Source organism: Camelina sativa, chromosome 11 (genome assembly GCF_030686135.1).
Source record: "Camelina sativa cultivar CO46 ecotype springtype chromosome 11, ASM3068613v1".
NCBI lineage: Eukaryota > Viridiplantae > Streptophyta > Magnoliopsida > Brassicales > Brassicaceae > Camelina > Camelina sativa.
The window spans coordinates 18,959,922-18,977,046 of record NC_141890.1 but is presented as its reverse complement, the minus strand read 5'-3'; the positions used below and the strand labels follow the sequence as shown (position 1 = coordinate 18,977,046).

At 39.9% G+C, this 17,125-nt stretch overlaps 2 non-coding genes across 2 annotated transcripts; both read left to right on the top strand.

Annotated features, from left to right (window-relative positions):
* Positions 1–1,249: 1,249 nt before the first annotated feature.
* LOC147934225 (small nucleolar RNA R71) lies at positions 1,250–1,356 on the top strand. The gene has a single exon (XR_015573267.1). It is a non-coding gene; the product is annotated as a small nucleolar RNA R71 (small nucleolar RNA).
* Positions 1,357–11,011: 9,655 nt separating this feature from the next.
* On the top strand, positions 11,012–11,118 carry LOC147934224 (small nucleolar RNA R71). The gene has a single exon (XR_015573266.1). It is a non-coding gene; the product is annotated as a small nucleolar RNA R71 (small nucleolar RNA).
* The last annotated feature ends 6,007 nt before the right edge of the window (positions 11,119–17,125 follow it).

The following is a 17,125-nucleotide window of genomic DNA, read 5'->3' as shown; positions in this document are numbered from 1 at the left end:
ATGCACCATCCCCTGAACTTCTTTGATTCTTTCCATCACAGCATCTTTCAAGAACTTCTGGTAAGGAGGAATCATCACAAAAGCATCAATCAAGGGCATCCTAAGCTCAATCTCTCTAACTTGTTTATCAAACAATGCTTTATACTTGTTAACCATTTGCTTCTTAAACCTTCCTGGGAAGGGAAATGGAGGCTTGTAAGGAGGGGGAATTGACCTAGCTTCCTTTTCCTTGGAGGTAGCTGGCTTAGATGTTTCCTGAGCAGCTGCTCGATCAGGCACTCGATCATGCACACGGTCGTGTGCCTGCTCGAGTGGACGGTCGAGCTGAACACTAGTTTTATCCTGAGCTCCTTCTTGTTGAAAATCCTCCCCATCTTGTTCCACACTGTCCTCAGTGTTTGGTAAAGCTCCCTTTTTGTCTTGTAAAACTCTTCCACTGCGCAAATTAATGGCATGAGCACTTTCTATAGATTGCATAATAGCTTTGCCCTTGTTGTTCTCTTGCTTAGAGGCAGAAGTTTGTTGACCTTCTAGTGTTGTAATCCTTGAAGTAAGTGTGTCAAACTTTCTATTTAGGTCACTGTAAAGATCTGTTATCCTCCTGTTCAGCTCAGCAAATTTATTGGCTTCCTCAATCTTCCCTTGTGTTTGACCAATCAACAGCTGTTGCACCATGGCTCTAAGGTCTTGTTCCTGGCCTTGGTTAGTCTGAAACCCTGGTGGGGGACACAACTGGGGCTGGAACACCTGTTGCTGTTGTTTGGGGACATAGTTTTGGTGCTGTTGAGGCTGTTGGGGAGGGTAGACTTGATCTTGTGGGTTGGCCACATTTGTGCTCCTATAGGACAGATTATTGTTCCTAAACCCTCCTTGGTTATAACCCTTGAAGCCTCCTTGGTTGTGCATATAGCATAACTCAGCAAACTCATTCTCTCCCTCTTGAACTGGAGGCTCCTCTTCACTAACAAAGTGAATAGACTTTTGCTGACTTAGCAAGATCCTATCAAGCTTTTCATTCACCATTTTCAGATCCTTCTTGTACTTGTCTTCTTGATCAGTTGATGATGACCTTATGGTTCTGTCATAGTCCTCATTGTAGTTCCCATCAGACTGTGCAAGGTTCTCTACTAACTCCCAGCCTTCTTCCACATTCTTATTGAGGAAGTTTCCATTGGAGGCTGTATCAAGAAGCATTCTGAACTTGGGAAGCACTCCTCTATACAATGTGCTCAACAAAGACTCCACACTGAAACCATGATGAGGACATTGAGTTTGGTATCCCTTGAATCTCTCCCAAGCTTCACAAAAGCTTTCATTACTCCTTTGAGCAAATCCAGAGATCTCATTCCTTAGTCTTGCTGTCCTAGCATTGGAGAAAAACTTGGCCAAGAAAGCCTTCTTGCATGCATCCCAAGTAGTGATTGCACCAGTAGGGAGAGTCTTTTCCCATAAATGAGCCTTGTCCCCAAGTGAGAAAGGGAACAACCTCAGCTTGAAACCATCTTCACTTACTCCATTGATCTTGGTAAGACCACAAATTCTATCAAACTCATCAAGATGATCTAGTGGATCTTCCATAGGCAATCCATGGAATTTATTGGCCTGAATCATTGAGATCAATCCACTCTTGATCTCAAAGTTGTTGTTGGCAACAGTTGGTGGCACAATGCCAGCTCTTTGGTTGTGAGTGTTGGGTGCATCTCCAGCACCAATGTTCCTTGGTCTTTGAACCTGATCCTGCTGATCCATAGCTACTATAACCTCTTGTTGTTGCTGAACAACTCTCCTTTGCTTAGCTCCTAAACTCTTGGTCTTGTTGTTGATGTTGTCAATAGGCCTAAGAAGATTGTCCTTTCCTTTAGACCTTGTGTGCATTAACAGACACAAACGATTTTTGCTAGGCAAGCGACGGAGCACAGGCTCAAGTAGGAGGTCAAGTCGACTGGAAAATGATGGTTATAGAGATCCGGCTTCTGGCTCGAGCAGGTGCTCGATCACGACTCGGTCGAGTGGTGGTCGAGTGACTGGTCGAGTGGTACCTGAAATGGAACTTCAACCCAGAAACAGAAGATTCGAGTACAACAACCTCACAAGCATATAAAAGAACTTAATTTTAGACTAATATGGATCCTAAATGTCACAAAAACACACTCAAATGGGCAACGGCGCCAAATTGAAACAAGTTTATTTTGTGGTGTGAATGATGATGTATGCAATGGTGAGATATGAATGGAATGATGGATGGGTGTTTCAATTCCCCTTATGCTATTGCAGTACAAGAGGTATCAATCCTAAATGAGTGTTTGTGAACAATTAAGATATGCATATGAATCTAAGTTAAGACAAATGTAAAGATTGTTTGTCACTAACAATCCTAGGAAGAAAATGTAAAATGCAGAAAATAAACTACAAGAACTAACAACTAGATGCAAATGAAACTGAATGATTGAAACAGTGATAAAGCAAGAACATAAACAGAGACTACTACTAATGAACTAATGCAAGATAATTAATGAACTGAAAACTAAATGTATGCAACTGGAATGAAACAGGAATGAAACAAGACAAACACAAATCATAGACACAGAGTTCTGTGGATGAACTCGAGCAGCACTCGACCGAGTGTAGGTCGAGTGGGTGGTCGAGCTAGACTAGACGCAGAAACAGAGCAATGCAATAAAAACAGAGTAATGCTAAATCCAATCAAACAACAAGCAAGCAACAGGATTAAGACTAAGATTTCAATAAACAAAGAAGGTCCTGAGGATGGATTCATGGGATGAACTAATCATTGTGGTTATCTAACTTTGTCAACAAATCTCAAGCAAACTTTGAGCTAACCTCTAGACATATTAATCTAAGACAAGTTTCTCCCACTCTCATGGTCAAGAAACAATCAAACCTATGCAATTCTAGACTTGTTCTCACACAGTAAAGAATCTACACAAGCAGGCATTAAGCAATACATCTCAAACCAAACAAGACCTCTAATCTCTTAGCAAGCCTAATGGTAAGCTCTAGATCTAGCCTTATCTATGCTTCCTAAACATTGGTGTGATGCTAAGAAGCTTGAAATCAGACTCTACCCTCTCAGATATAGAATCAGCATTAAGATCATCTACCCTAGAAGAGATCTACAACAATCAAGCTTGACCAAGTCACACAAACCACAAGATCAATCCATCCTAACCCATCCTCAAGATCCTAAGGAAACTACTCACAACAATACATGGTGATCAAAGCCAAAAACCCAGAAAATATTGAAACTTGCATTATTAGAAAGATTAAACAAAGATCTTCAATATTGATGAAAGGATGAAACTCAAATTCTCAATATCTTGAAAGTTATAGAACCAACAAAATATAAGAATCTAGTCTTCTTTCATAAGGAAGTACAAGATCTTAAAAATAAAAATGCAAAAGGAATAAAACTAAAAAAAGTAAAAACTAGGTTTAGGGAATATCTAAAAAGTTGCACACTTTGGTGGCTGCAGGTACAAGGCCTTATATAGGTGAGGAGGTGGAAGCCCTAAAAATAGAAAAAGTCAAAGTAGTCAACGACTCGGTCAACTCGACCAGTGCTCGGTCGAGTCCATGGTCGAGCTGGCTTCTCTCGTGCACACTCCACTCGGTCGAGTCCATCTACCCACTCGGTCGAGTGCTTGGTCGAGTTGGACTCTGGACCTTGGTTCTTCAGCCTTAACTCTCTTGCTTTCCCTTCAAGATTGCTTCACTTCTCCTCAGGATTGTTTCCATGCTCCTTAAGCTCCAAAATCACCTGTTTATGCATGAAAAGATGCAAATGCAATGCAACTAAACTCTAATGCATGATTAGTCCTAAAGCTACACAATAATGATGAAAATGGCTAGCAAAAGATGCAAAAGATGTGAATAAACTAAGGGAAAACATGGTAAAATATATGAACATCAACACCCCCAAACTTAGTCTTTGCTTGCCCTCAAGCAAATAAACAAGACATAAGAAGGTAGATGAGGTTTGAAAGTGGGATCTCAGCTCCTAAAGCTTGCAAATAGACCATCTAGAATCAATGTCCAAGTTACTAATACTATGATGCAAGTTGAATGAGCTGGAATTAAAAATTTTAGACAAGCATTTCACAACCTTTACTGATTTAAGCCTTAGATATCCACATGCATTCAAATCAACCAATTCCTTTAACATTCATTAATCAAGAACATGAATCAATTCTATGCAATGCTTAAACTCATTTGGCTTGGTAATAAAGGGTTTTGAGACAATGATGGTCTCTTTTTTTTTTAGAGTGGGGCTTGTCAATATCAAGGTTCTCTCATAAAAATGGATTGAGCTTTAGAAGAATGCTAAAGGTAAGAACACCTAGACACATACAAGAATAAAGCCTTGTCTACCCAAAGGTACCCAAAGTGTTTATCCTATCAATCTAAACCCAAATGATCATAGTGCTACCCTTTAACTTCTTCTTTTCTCTTTCACCCTTTTCTCTTTTGGTTTTCAAGTCTTAGGAGAGGTTTCTTAATTGATCTTTCTAGTGGAATGGGAATTTTTTTCTTATTGCTATGGTTCTCTTTTCTTCTTATTCTTAAGACATATAAGCTTTTTGCTAAACTTCACTTTGCTTTCTTTTCTTTTCTTTAACTAGAACCATCTTAGATAACAATTTTTACTTCCCATCCTTTCACTAGACTTTAGCTTTTGCTTAAACTCATTCCCCTCCTAAAGACTCTACCCCATTTTTTTTTTTTTTTTTTTTTCTCTTTCTCTTTTCTTTCTTTTCTTTTCAAAACAGCCAAGTCCCAAACCCAACAAGTGAACCACCTAGTCCTATCTAGTTTGAAAAATGCAAACTAGAACTACACAAGGTTTTACTCTTGTCAGTTCAAACCTAACACTTTCTACCAAGCTCAATCCCAAAAATAGGCCTCACACACACAAGAATAAACATGGCTTGAAAGAAGGTTTGGTTAGGGGTAGGGAAACTGATTTAAAAGTGAAATCAGCTACTTGGATCAACAAGAGTGGCAAAAGGAGAAAGATGATCCAAATAAGTATATGGTATCCATGAGTTTAAAGCAATGCATACATTGATAATTAACAGTCAATATTAGGTTCTTATAGATAGGAAATGGCATCAAATCACAACATGCTTCAATTTAGACCAAATGCAATTCAGGAATTCAAGGCTTGGTTCAATCTTATGCTTCTAACCACTCAACTAGCATCAAAGTACTATTAACTTGGGCATTGATCCTAGTCTAGTGAATTAAGCAAGCTAACAAGGAAAAACTCATCATAGATCCCTAATGCAAACAGTCCTATATGATAAACAAAATACTTAAATATGCAATGCAAACTACATGAACACTCTTTTTTTATAAAGATTTTTGCAAAAAATTTTCAAATTTTTATGGTTTTCCTATGCCTTAGATGATTATGCAAGTGCTAACATGATGATGATAAAAAATTGAAATAAGAAAACAAAACACAACATCAAATGTTATCTCAAACCCTCCCCCAAACTTAAATCACACAGTCCCTTGTGTGAAAGAAATTTGCTTGAGGTTTCAAGACTTAAAACAAAACACAACATATGAAATGCTATGGTATATACAATGGTAAGGTGATAATGTTACCTCAAGGATTGGAGAAGAAGCTGTCCACATCCTCCTGCATACTATCAAAGGTGTAGCTGGGGTCCTGCTGGTGACTGGAGGAAGGTGATTGGGGCAGCTCGACAATGCCAATCGACCGTGACTCGGTCGAGTGCATGTCCGAGTGGGGGGTCGAGCTGGACCGCGAGTCTCCGTTAGCTGTCCCTTCCTGTTCTATTCAGACTCCCTAGCTTGCCTAACCATGAAAATACGAAAGCAAAAATCAAAATACTAAAATTCCAAGGCAATATGTACAGAGATACCTTAGGGATTTCCTCCCTAGTGAGCTTGTTTAAAGTCACTAAGCTTGACTTTGATGCCTTTTCATGATTGAGGAGCATCCTTGAGAAGCATTGTGCACTTCTCATGAGTTTCCTTCTCCCCTAAATACTTCTTAACTCTCTGACCATTGACTGTAAATTCACTCCCATCCTTGTTGAGAAGTGTTACAGCTCCATAAGGTAGGATCTCTTTGACTTCAAAAGGGCCTCCCCATCTACTTTTTAGCTTCCCAGGGAATAACTTGAGTCTTGAATTGTAGAGCAAAGCCTGGTCTCCAGCCTTTAGGTCCTTGATAAGAATCTTCTTATCATGGAAGGCTTTGGTTCTCTCCTTGTAGATTTTGGAATTTTCATAAGCTTCCAATCTGATTTCCTCAAGCTCATGCAGATCAAGGCTTCTCTTGGCTTGTGCTGTTTCTAGATCCAAGTTCAAGAGTTTTATTGCCCAGAGAGCCTTGTACTCAACTTCAACTGGGAGGTGGCAAGACTTGCCATACACAAGCTGGAATGGGGTTCTTCCTATTGGTGTTTTGAAAGCTGTCCTATATGCCCAAAGTGTTTCATCAAGTTTAGTAGACCAATCCTTTCTTGTTGCTCCCACTATTCTTGACAGAATGGCCTTGATCTGCTTATTGGAAACTTCAACTTGCCCACTAGTTTGGGGATGATAAGCTGTAGACACTTTGTGCTTAACCCCATACTTCTTTAGCATTCCTTCAAAGATTTTGTTGATGAAGTGTGTTCCTCCATCACTTATCACAGCCCTTGGAATTCCATACCTTGGGAAGATTATTGATTTGAAGAGCTTAAGGACTACCTTGTGGTAATTAGTGGGGCTAGCAATGGCTTCTACCCACTTTGAGACATAGTCCACTGCCACAAGTATGTAGACATTCCCATTTGAAGGAGGGTTACAAGGTCCCATGAAATCAATTCCCCACACATCAAATATCTCAACTTCAAGGATTGGATTCTGTGGCATCTCATTCCTCCTTGTGATGTTCCCCATTCTTTGGCAAGCATCACACTTTGTAATGAACTTGTGAGTATCCTTGAATAAAGTAGGCCACCATAGGCCAGCTTGTAAGACTTTCTGGGCTGTCTTGAAAGTTGCAAAATGTCCTCCATAAGCAGAACCATGACAATGTCCCAACACTCCTTCTACTTCACTTTCTGCTATGCATCTTCTAAACAACCCATCTGACCCCTTTTTGTAGAGATAAGGTTCATCCCAATAGTATCCATTTATGTCCACTGGGATTTCCTCACACACCTTGTAGTTGACTATATCAGCATACCAAGGTAGATCCTCACTCTCAAGTGCCAACCACTCCTCCATCTGCTCCTGCTCGATCGGGTCACCAAACTCACACGGTCGAGTGCCTGCTCGAGTTGGTGGTCAAGCTGGCTGTCGGGTTGTTCCAAGTAGCATCAGTTTCTCCTCAGGCATTGAGTCATCAATTGGAATCTCCTCCTCTATCCTCATCCTTGATAAATGATCAGCTACTCCATTCTCTATCCCTTTCTTATCAACTATTTCCATGTCAAATTCTTGGAGAAGCAAAATCCACCTCAACAGCCTTGGTTTGGTGTCTTTCTTTGAGTAGATGTGCCTCAAGGCAGCATGATCAGTGTACACAATCACCTTGGATCCTACCAAGTAGCTTCTGAATTTTTCAAAAGCAAATACCACTGCTAGGAGTTCCTTTTCTGTTGTTGAGTATCTTCCTTGAGTTTCATCCAAGGTTCTACTTGCATAGTGAATCACATGCAGCTTCTTATCTTTTTTCTGTCCTAGAACTGCTCCTACTGCAAAGTCTGAAGCATCACACATGATCTCAAATGGAAGATCCCAGTTTGGTGCTTGGACTATTGGGGCTGAAATCAAAGCAGCCTTGATCTCCTTGAATGCTTTCAAGCAATCTTCATCAAAATTAAACTCAGTCTCCTTACAAAGCAATCTTGTCAATGGCCTAGCTATCTTTGAGAAGTCCTTGATGAACCTCCTATAGAACCCAGCATGGCCAAGGAAGCTTTTTATGTCCTTGACTGTTTTTGGTGGTTGAAGTTGAACCATAACTTCAATCTTTGCCTTGTCAACTTCAATTCCCTTCTCTGAAATCTTATGACCAAGGACTATCCCTTCTTCAACCATGAAGTGACACTTTTCCCAATTCAAAACCAGGTTTGTCTCCTCACATCTCTTTAAGACCCTGCATAGATTAGCAAGACAAGAAGAGAAAGAATCTCCATAGACAGAGAAGTCATCCATAAAAACTTCAACCACATCCTCAATGAGATCAGAGAAGATTGACATCATGCACCTTTGAAAGGTAGCTGGAGCATTACATAATCCAAATGGCATCCTCCTATATGCAAAGGTACCATATGGACATGTGAATGTTGTCTTCTCTTGATCATTAGGATGAATAGGAATTTGGAAAAATCCAGAGTATCCATCCAAGAAACAGTAATGAGTGTGATTGGCTAATCTTTCCAACATTTGATCAATGAAAGGAAGAGGAAAATGATCTTTCCTAGTTGCTGAATTTAGTTTCCTATAGTCAATGCACATCCTATGACCTGTTATGGTTCTAGTTGGAATTAACTCATCTTGATCATTCTTTACTACAGTGATTCCTCCTTTTTTAGGGACACAATGGACTGGTGAAACCCAAGTACTATCAGAAATAGGATAGATTACTCCAGCATCAAGCAACTTAAGGATCTCCTTTTTGACTACTTCCTTTAAGTTGGGGTTTAACCTTCTTTGGGGTTCAATGCTAGAATAAGATTCATTTTCAAGGTGAATTCTATGCATGCAGAGGCTAGGTGAAAGTCCTTGAATGTCATCTAAAGTATAACCAATGGCTTCTCTATACTTCCTCAATTCAACAACTAGCAAGTCAAGTTCATTCTCACTCAATTTAGCATTAACTATTACTGGATAAGTAGAGTTCTTACCAAGAAAAACGTACCTTAGCCCAGATGGAAGAGGTTTTAGCTCTACTTTTGGTGCTTTCAACTCAGACCAGTCATCTCTAGAGGATTCAGCAGTGCACTCGGTCGAGTGGGTCCTGCACTCGGTCGAGTGCGTGGTCGAGTGGGTAGTCGAGCTGTCTGTATTTGCTACTTGAACTGACCAAACTTCCTCCCTCAATGCTGGTAATCCCTCAAAAATCTCTGGATGGTCTGATTCCTTACATGAATCCAATATCTCTTCATAGGCCTTGGTCTCTTTATAGATGAACCCTTCCTCTCCACTTTTGGTCAAGGCAGTCCTAAGATGATCTTGTTCTGCTAGTTCTTCCATTAGTTCTCCTGTCAGCTTATCCAGCTCTTCAGTCCAAAAGACTTGTCCCCCAATTGTTGGTTTCTTCATAGCCTCCACAATATCAAATGTCATTTTGAGGTCATCTCCCAAGTTGAGATCAATCTTCCCTTCTCTCACATCTATTATTGCTCCTGCTGTAGCAAGGAAAGGTCTTCCCAAAATCAAAGGATCTTTTGGCTCTTCATCCATTTCCAAGACTACAAAATCTGTTGGGACTTCTACTGCTCCAATTCTAACAGGTAGATCTTCCAAAACACCATGTGGTAGTCTTATTGATCTATCAGCTAAGATCAAAGATATATTGCATGGTTTATACCTTGTAAATCCAAGGCGCCTTGCAACTGTCAAAGGCATGAGGCTCACTGAGGCTCCCAAATCACAAAGGCATCTGTTGAAAGTCAAAGGTCCTATTGAGCAAGGTATAGTGAAGGAGCCTGAATCTCTCAACTTTTGAGGGTTCACTTGCTTTTGGATTATGGCACTACACTCATGGCTAAGATGCACCATCCCCTGAACTTCTTTGATTCTTTCCATCACAGCATCTTTCAAGAACTTCTGGTAAGGAGGAATCATCACAAAAGCATCAATCAAGGGCATCCTAAGCTCAATCTCTCTAACTTGTTTATCAAACAATGCTTTATACTTGTTAACCATTTGCTTCTTAAACCTTCCTGGGAAGGGAAATGGAGGCTTGTAAGGAGGGGGAATTGACCTAGCTTCCTTTTCCTTGGAGGTAGCTGGCTTAGATGTTTCCTGAGCAGCTGCTCGATCAGGCACTCGATCATGCACACGGTCGTGTGCCTGCTCGAGTGGACGGTCGAGCTGAACACTAGTTTTATCCTGAGCTCCTTCTTGTTGAAAATCCTCCCCATCTTGTTCCACACTGTCCTCAGTGTTTGGTAAAGCTCCCTTTTTGTCTTGTAAAACTCTTCCACTGCGCAAATTAATGGCATGAGCACTTTCTATAGATTGCATAATAGCTTTGCCCTTGTTGTTCTCTTGCTTAGAGGCAGAAGTTTGTTGACCTTCTAGTGTTGTAATCCTTGAAGTAAGTGTGTCAAACTTTCTATTTAGGTCACTGTAAAGATCTGTTATCCTCCTGTTCAGCTCAGCAAATTTATTGGCTTCCTCAATCTTCCCTTGTGTTTGACCAATCAACAGCTGTTGCACCATGGCTCTAAGGTCTTGTTCCTGGCCTTGGTTAGTCTGAAACCCTGGTGGGGGACACAACTGGGGCTGGAACACCTGTTGCTGTTGTTTGGGGACATAGTTTTGGTGCTGTTGAGGCTGTTGGGGAGGGTAGACTTGATCTTGTGGGTTGGCCACATTTGTGCTCCTATAGGACAGATTATTGTTCCTAAACCCTCCTTGGTTATAACCCTTGAAGCCTCCTTGGTTGTGCATATAACATAACTCAGCAAACTCATTCTCTCCCTCTTGAACTGGAGGCTCCTCTTCACTAACAAAGTGAATAGACTTTTGCTGACTTAGCAAGATCCTATCAAGCTTTTCATTCACCATTTTCAGATCCTTCTTGTACTTGTCTTCTTGATCAGTTGATGATGACCTTATGGTTCTGTCATAGTCCTCATTGTAGTTCCCATCAGACTGTGCAAGGTTCTCTACTAACTCCCAGCCTTCTTCCACATTCTTATTGAGGAAGTTTCCATTGGAGGCTGTATCAAGAAGCATTCTGAACTTGGGAAGCACTCCTCTATACAATGTGCTCAACAAAGACTCCACACTGAAACCATGATGAGGACATTGAGTTTGGTATCCCTTGAATCTCTCCCAAGCTTCACAAAAGCTTTCATTACTCCTTTGAGCAAATCCAGAGATCTCATTCCTTAGTCTTGCTGTCCTAGCATTGGAGAAAAACTTGGCCAAGAAAGCCTTCTTGCATGCATCCCAAGTAGTGATTGCACCAGTAGGGAGAGTCTTTTCCCATAAATGAGCCTTGTCCCCAAGTGAGAAAGGGAACAACCTCAGCTTGAAACCATCTTCACTTACTCCATTGATCTTGGTAAGACCACAAATTCTATCAAACTCATCAAGATGATCTAGTGGATCTTCCATAGGCAATCCATGGAATTTAGTGGCCTGAATCATTGAGATCAATCCACTCTTGATCTCAAAGTTGTTGTTGGCAACAGTTGGTGGCACAATGCCAGCTCTTTGGTTGTGAGTGTTGGGTGCATCTCCAGCACCAATGTTCCTTGGTCTCTGAACCTGATCCTGTTGATCCATAGCTACTATAACCTCTTGTTGTTGCTGAACAACTCTCCTTTGCTTAGCTCCTAAACTCTTGGTCTTGTTGTTGATGTTGTCAATAGGCCTAAGAAGATTGTCCTTTCCTTTAGACCTTGTGTGCATTAACAGACACAAACGATTTTTGCTAGGCAAGCGACGGAGCACAGGCTCAAGTAGGAGGTCAAGTCGACTGGAAAATGATGGTTATAGAGATCCGGCTTCTGGCTCGAGCAGGTGCTCGATCACGACTCGGTCGAGTGGTGGTCGAGTGACTGGTCGAGTGGTACCTGAAATGGAACTTCAACCCAGAAACAGAAGATTCGAGTACAACAACCTCACAAGCGTATAAAAGAACTTAATTTTAGACTAATATGGATCCTAAATGTCACAAAAACACACTCAAATGGGCAACGGCGCCAAATTGAAACAAGTTTATTTTGTGGTGTGAATGATGATGTATGCAATGGTGAGATATGAATGGAATGATGGATGGGTGTTTCAATTCCCCTTATGCTATTGCAGTACAAGAGGTATCAATCCTAAATGAGTGTTTGTGAACAATTAAGATATGCATATGAATCTAAGTTAAGACAAATGTAAAGATTGTTTGTCACTAACAATCCTAGGAAGAAAATGTAAAATGCAGAAAATAAACTACAAGAACTAACAACTAGATGCAAATGAAACTGAATGATTGAAACAGTGATAAAGCAAGAACATAAACAGAGACTACTACTAATGAACTAATGCAAGATAATTAATGAACTGAAAACTAAATGTATGCAACTGGAATGAAACAGGAATGAAACAAGACAAACACAAATCATAGACACAGAGTTCTGTGGATGAACTCGAGCAGCACTCGACCGAGTGTAGGTCGAGTGGGTGGTCGAGCTAGACTAGACGCAGAAACAGAGCAATGCAATAAAAACAGAGTAATGCTAAATCCAATCAAACAACAAGCAAGCAACAGGATTAAGACTAAGATTTCAATAAACAAAGAAGGTCCTGAGGATGGATTCATGGGATGAACTAATCATTGTGGTTATCTAACTTTGTCAACAAATCTCAAGCAAACTTTGAGCTAACCTCTAGACATATTAATCTAAGACAAGTTTCTCCCACTCTCATGGTCAAGAAACAATCAAACCTATGCAATTCTAGACTTGTTCTCACACAGTAAAGAATCTACACAAGCAGGCATTAAGCAATACATCTCAAACCAAACAAGACCTCTAATCTCTTAGCAAGCCTAATGGTAAGCTCTAGATCTAGCCTTATCTATGCTTCCTAAACATTGGTGTGATGCTAAGAAGCTTGAAATCAGACTCTACCCTCTCAGATATAGAATCAGCATTAAGATCATCTACCCTAGAAGAGATCTACAACAATCAAGCTTGACCAAGTCACACAAACCACAAGATCAATCCATCCTAACCCATCCTCAAGATCCTAAGGAAACTACTCACAACAATACATGGTGATCAAAGCCAAAAACCCAGAAAATATTGAAACTTGCATTATTAGAAAGATTAAACAAAGATCTTCAATATTGATGAAAGGATGAAACTCAAATTCTCAATATCTTGAAAGTTATAGAACCAACAAAATATAAGAATCTAGTCTTCTTTCATAAGGAAGTACAAGATCTTAAAAATAAAAATGCAAAAGGAATAAAACTAAAAAAAGTAAAAACTAGGTTTAGGGAATATCTAAAAAGTTGCACACTTTGGTGGCTGCAGGTACAAGGCCTTATATAGGTGAGGAGGTGGAAGCCCTAAAAATAGAAAAAGTCAAAGTAGTCAACGACTCGGTCAACTCGACCAGTGCTCGGTCGAGTCCATGGTCGAGCTGGCTTCTCTCGTGCACACTCCACTCGGTCGAGTCCATCTACCCACTCGGTCGAGTGCTTGGTCGAGTTGGACTCTGGACCTTGGTTCTTCAGCCTTAACTCTCTTGCTTTCCCTTCAAGATTGCTTCACTTCTCCTCAGGATTGTTTCCATGCTCCTTAAGCTCCAAAATCACCTGTTTATGCATGAAAAGATGCAAATGCAATGCAACTAAACTCTAATGCATGATTAGTCCTAAAGCTACACAATAATGATGAAAATGGCTAGCAAAAGATGCAAAAGATGTGAATAAACTAAGGGAAAACATGGTAAAATATATGAACATCAACACCCCCAAACTTAGTCTTTGCTTGCCCTCAAGCAAATAAACAAGACATAAGAAGGTAGATGAGGTTTGAAAGTGGGATCTCAGCTCCTAAAGCTTGCAAATAGACCATCTAGAATCAATGTCCAAGTTACTAATACTATGATGCAAGTTGAATGAGCTGGAATTAAAAATTTTAGACAAGCATTTCACAACCTTTACTGATTTAAGCCTTAGATATCCACATGCATTCAAATCAACCAATTCCTTTAACATTCATTAATCAAGAACATGAATCAATTCTATGCAATGCTTAAACTCATTTGGCTTGGTAATAAAGGGTTTTGAGACAATGATGGTCTCTTTTTTTTTTAGAGTGGGGCTTGTCAATATCAAGGTTCTCTCATAAAAATGGATTGAGCTTTAGAAGAATGCTAAAGGTAAGAACACCTAGACACATACAAGAATAAAGCCTTGTCTACCCAAAGGTACCCAAAGTGTTTATCCTATCAATCTAAACCCAAATGATCATAGTGCTACCCTTTAACTTCTTCTTTTCTCTTTCACCCTTTTCTCTTTTGGTTTTCAAGTCTTAGGAGAGGTTTCTTAATTGATCTTTCTAGTGGAATGAGAATTTTTTTCTTATTGCTATGGTTCTCTTTTCTTCTTATTCTTAAGACATATAAGCTTTTTGCTAAACTTCACTTTGCTTTCTTTTCTTTTCTTTAACTAGAACCATCTTAGATAACAATTTTTACTTCCCATCCTTTCACTAGACTTTAGCTTTTGCTTAAACTCATTCCCCTCCTAAAGACTCTACCCCATTTTTTTTTTTTTTTTTTTTCTCTTTCTCTTTTCTTTCTTTTCTTTTCAAAACAGCCAAGTCCCAAACCCAACAAGTGAACCACCTAGTCCTATCTAGTTTGAAAAATGCAAACTAGAACTACACAAGGTTTTACTCTTGTCAGTTCAAACCTAACACTTTCTACCAAGCTCAATCCCAAAAATAGGCCTCACACACACAAGAATAAACATGGCTTGAAAGAAGGTTTGGTTAGGGGTAGGGAAACTGATTTAAAAGTGAAATCAGCTACTTGGATCAACAAGAGTGGCAAAAGGAGAAAGATGATCCAAATAAGTATATGGTATCCATGAGTTTAAAGCAATGCATACATTGATAATTAACAGTCAATATTAGGTTCTTATAGATAGGAAATGGCATCAAATCACAACATGCTTCAATTTAGACCAAATGCAATTCAGGAATTCAAGGCTTGGTTCAATCTTATGCTTCTAACCACTCAACTAGCATCAAAGTACTATTAACTTGGGCATTGATCCTAGTCTAGTGAATTAAGCAAGCTAACAAGGAAAAACTCATCATAGATCCCTAATGCAAACAGTCCTATATGATAAACAAAATACTTAAATATGCAATGCAAACTACATGAACACTCTTTTTTTATAAAGATTTTTGCAAAAAATTTTCAAATTTTTATGGTTTTCCTATGCCTTAGATGATTATGCAAGTGCTAACATGATGATGATAAAAAATTGAAATAAGAAAACAAAACACAACATCAAATGTTATCTCAAACCCTCCCCCAAACTTAAATCACACAGTCCCTTGTGTGAAAGAAATTTGCTTGAGGTTTCAAGACTTAAAACAAAACACAACATATGAAATGCTATGGTATATACAATGGTAAGGTGATAATGTTACCTCAAGGATTGGAGAAGAAGCTGTCCACATCCTCCTGCATACTATCAAAGGTGTAGCTGGGGTCCTGCTGGTGACTGGAGGAAGGTGATTGGGGCAGCTCGACAATGCCAATCGACCGTGACTCGGTCGAGTGCATGTCCGAGTGGGGGGTCGAGCTGGACCGCGAGTCTCCGTTAGCTGTCCCTTCCTGTTCTATTCAGACTCCCTAGCTTGCCTAACCATGAAAATACGAAAGCAAAAATCAAAATACTAAAATTCCAAGGCAATATGTACAGAGATACCTTAGGGATTTCCTCCCTAGTGAGCTTGTTTAAAGTCACTAAGCTTGACTTTGATGCCTTTTCATGATTGAGGAGCATCCTTGAGAAGCATTGTGCACTTCTCATGAGTTTCCTTCTCCCCTAAATACTTCTTAACTCTCTGACCATTGACTGTAAATTCACTCCCATCCTTGTTGAGAAGTGTTACAGCTCCATAAGGTAGGATCTCTTTGACTTCAAAAGGGCCTCCCCATCTACTTTTTAGCTTCCCAGGGAATAACTTGAGTCTTGAATTGTAGAGCAAAGCCTGGTCTCCAGCCTTTAGGTCCTTGATAAGAATCTTCTTATCATGGAAGGCTTTGGTTCTCTCCTTGTAGATTTTGGAATTTTCATAAGCTTCCAATCTGATTTCCTCAAGCTCATGCAGATCAAGGCTTCTCTTGGCTTGTGCTGTTTCTAGATCCAAGTTCAAGAGTTTTATTGCCCAGAGAGCCTTGTACTCAACTTCAACTGGGAGGTGGCAAGACTTGCCATACACAAGCTGGAATGGGGTTCTTCCTATTGGTGTTTTGAAAGCTGTCCTATATGCCCAAAGTGTTTCATCAAGTTTAGTAGACCAATCCTTTCTTGTTGCTCCCACTATTCTTGACAGAATGGCCTTGATCTGCTTATTGGAAACTTCAACTTGCCCACTAGTTTGGGGATGATAAGCTGTAGACACTTTGTGCTTAACCCCATACTTCTTTAGCATTCCTTCAAAGATTTTGTTGATGAAGTGTGTTCCTCCATCACTTATCACAGCCCTTGGAATTCCATACCTTGGGAAGATTATTGATTTGAAGAGCTTAAGGACTACCTTGTGGTAATTAGTGGGGCTAGCAATGGCTTCTACCCACTTTGAGACATAGTCCACTGCCACAAGTATGTAGACATTCCCATTTGAAGGAGGGTTACAAGGTCCCATGAAATCAATTCCCCACACATCAAATATCTCAACTTCAAGGATTGGATTCTGTGGCATCTCATTCCTCCTTGTGATGTTCCCCATTCTTTGGCAAGCATCACACTTTGTAATGAACTTGTGAGTATCCTTGAATAAAGTAGGCCACCATAGGCCAGCTTGTAAGACTTTCTGGGCTGTCTTGAAAGTTGCAAAATGTCCTCCATAAGCAGAACCCGGCGAAGGACGTCAAAGTATGCTTTTATACTTTTATACTTGATTTCAAGGGTTTTCCCCCAAACAAAAACGCAACAAAACGAGCATTTAACTTAAGTCATCCCGCAGAAACCGACCTTGCATCGACCGATAAACACTCTGCATTGATCGAAGTACATCCCAAACCGGAAGTCCGGTTAGCAGGGGTTACAGTTTGTTTGTGTTAAATTATAAATTCATGTTACTGATTAAAACCAGAACGATTTGGTGCATATTATTATTTAGAATTCTAATATAAATAATTAAAATTGTTTGAG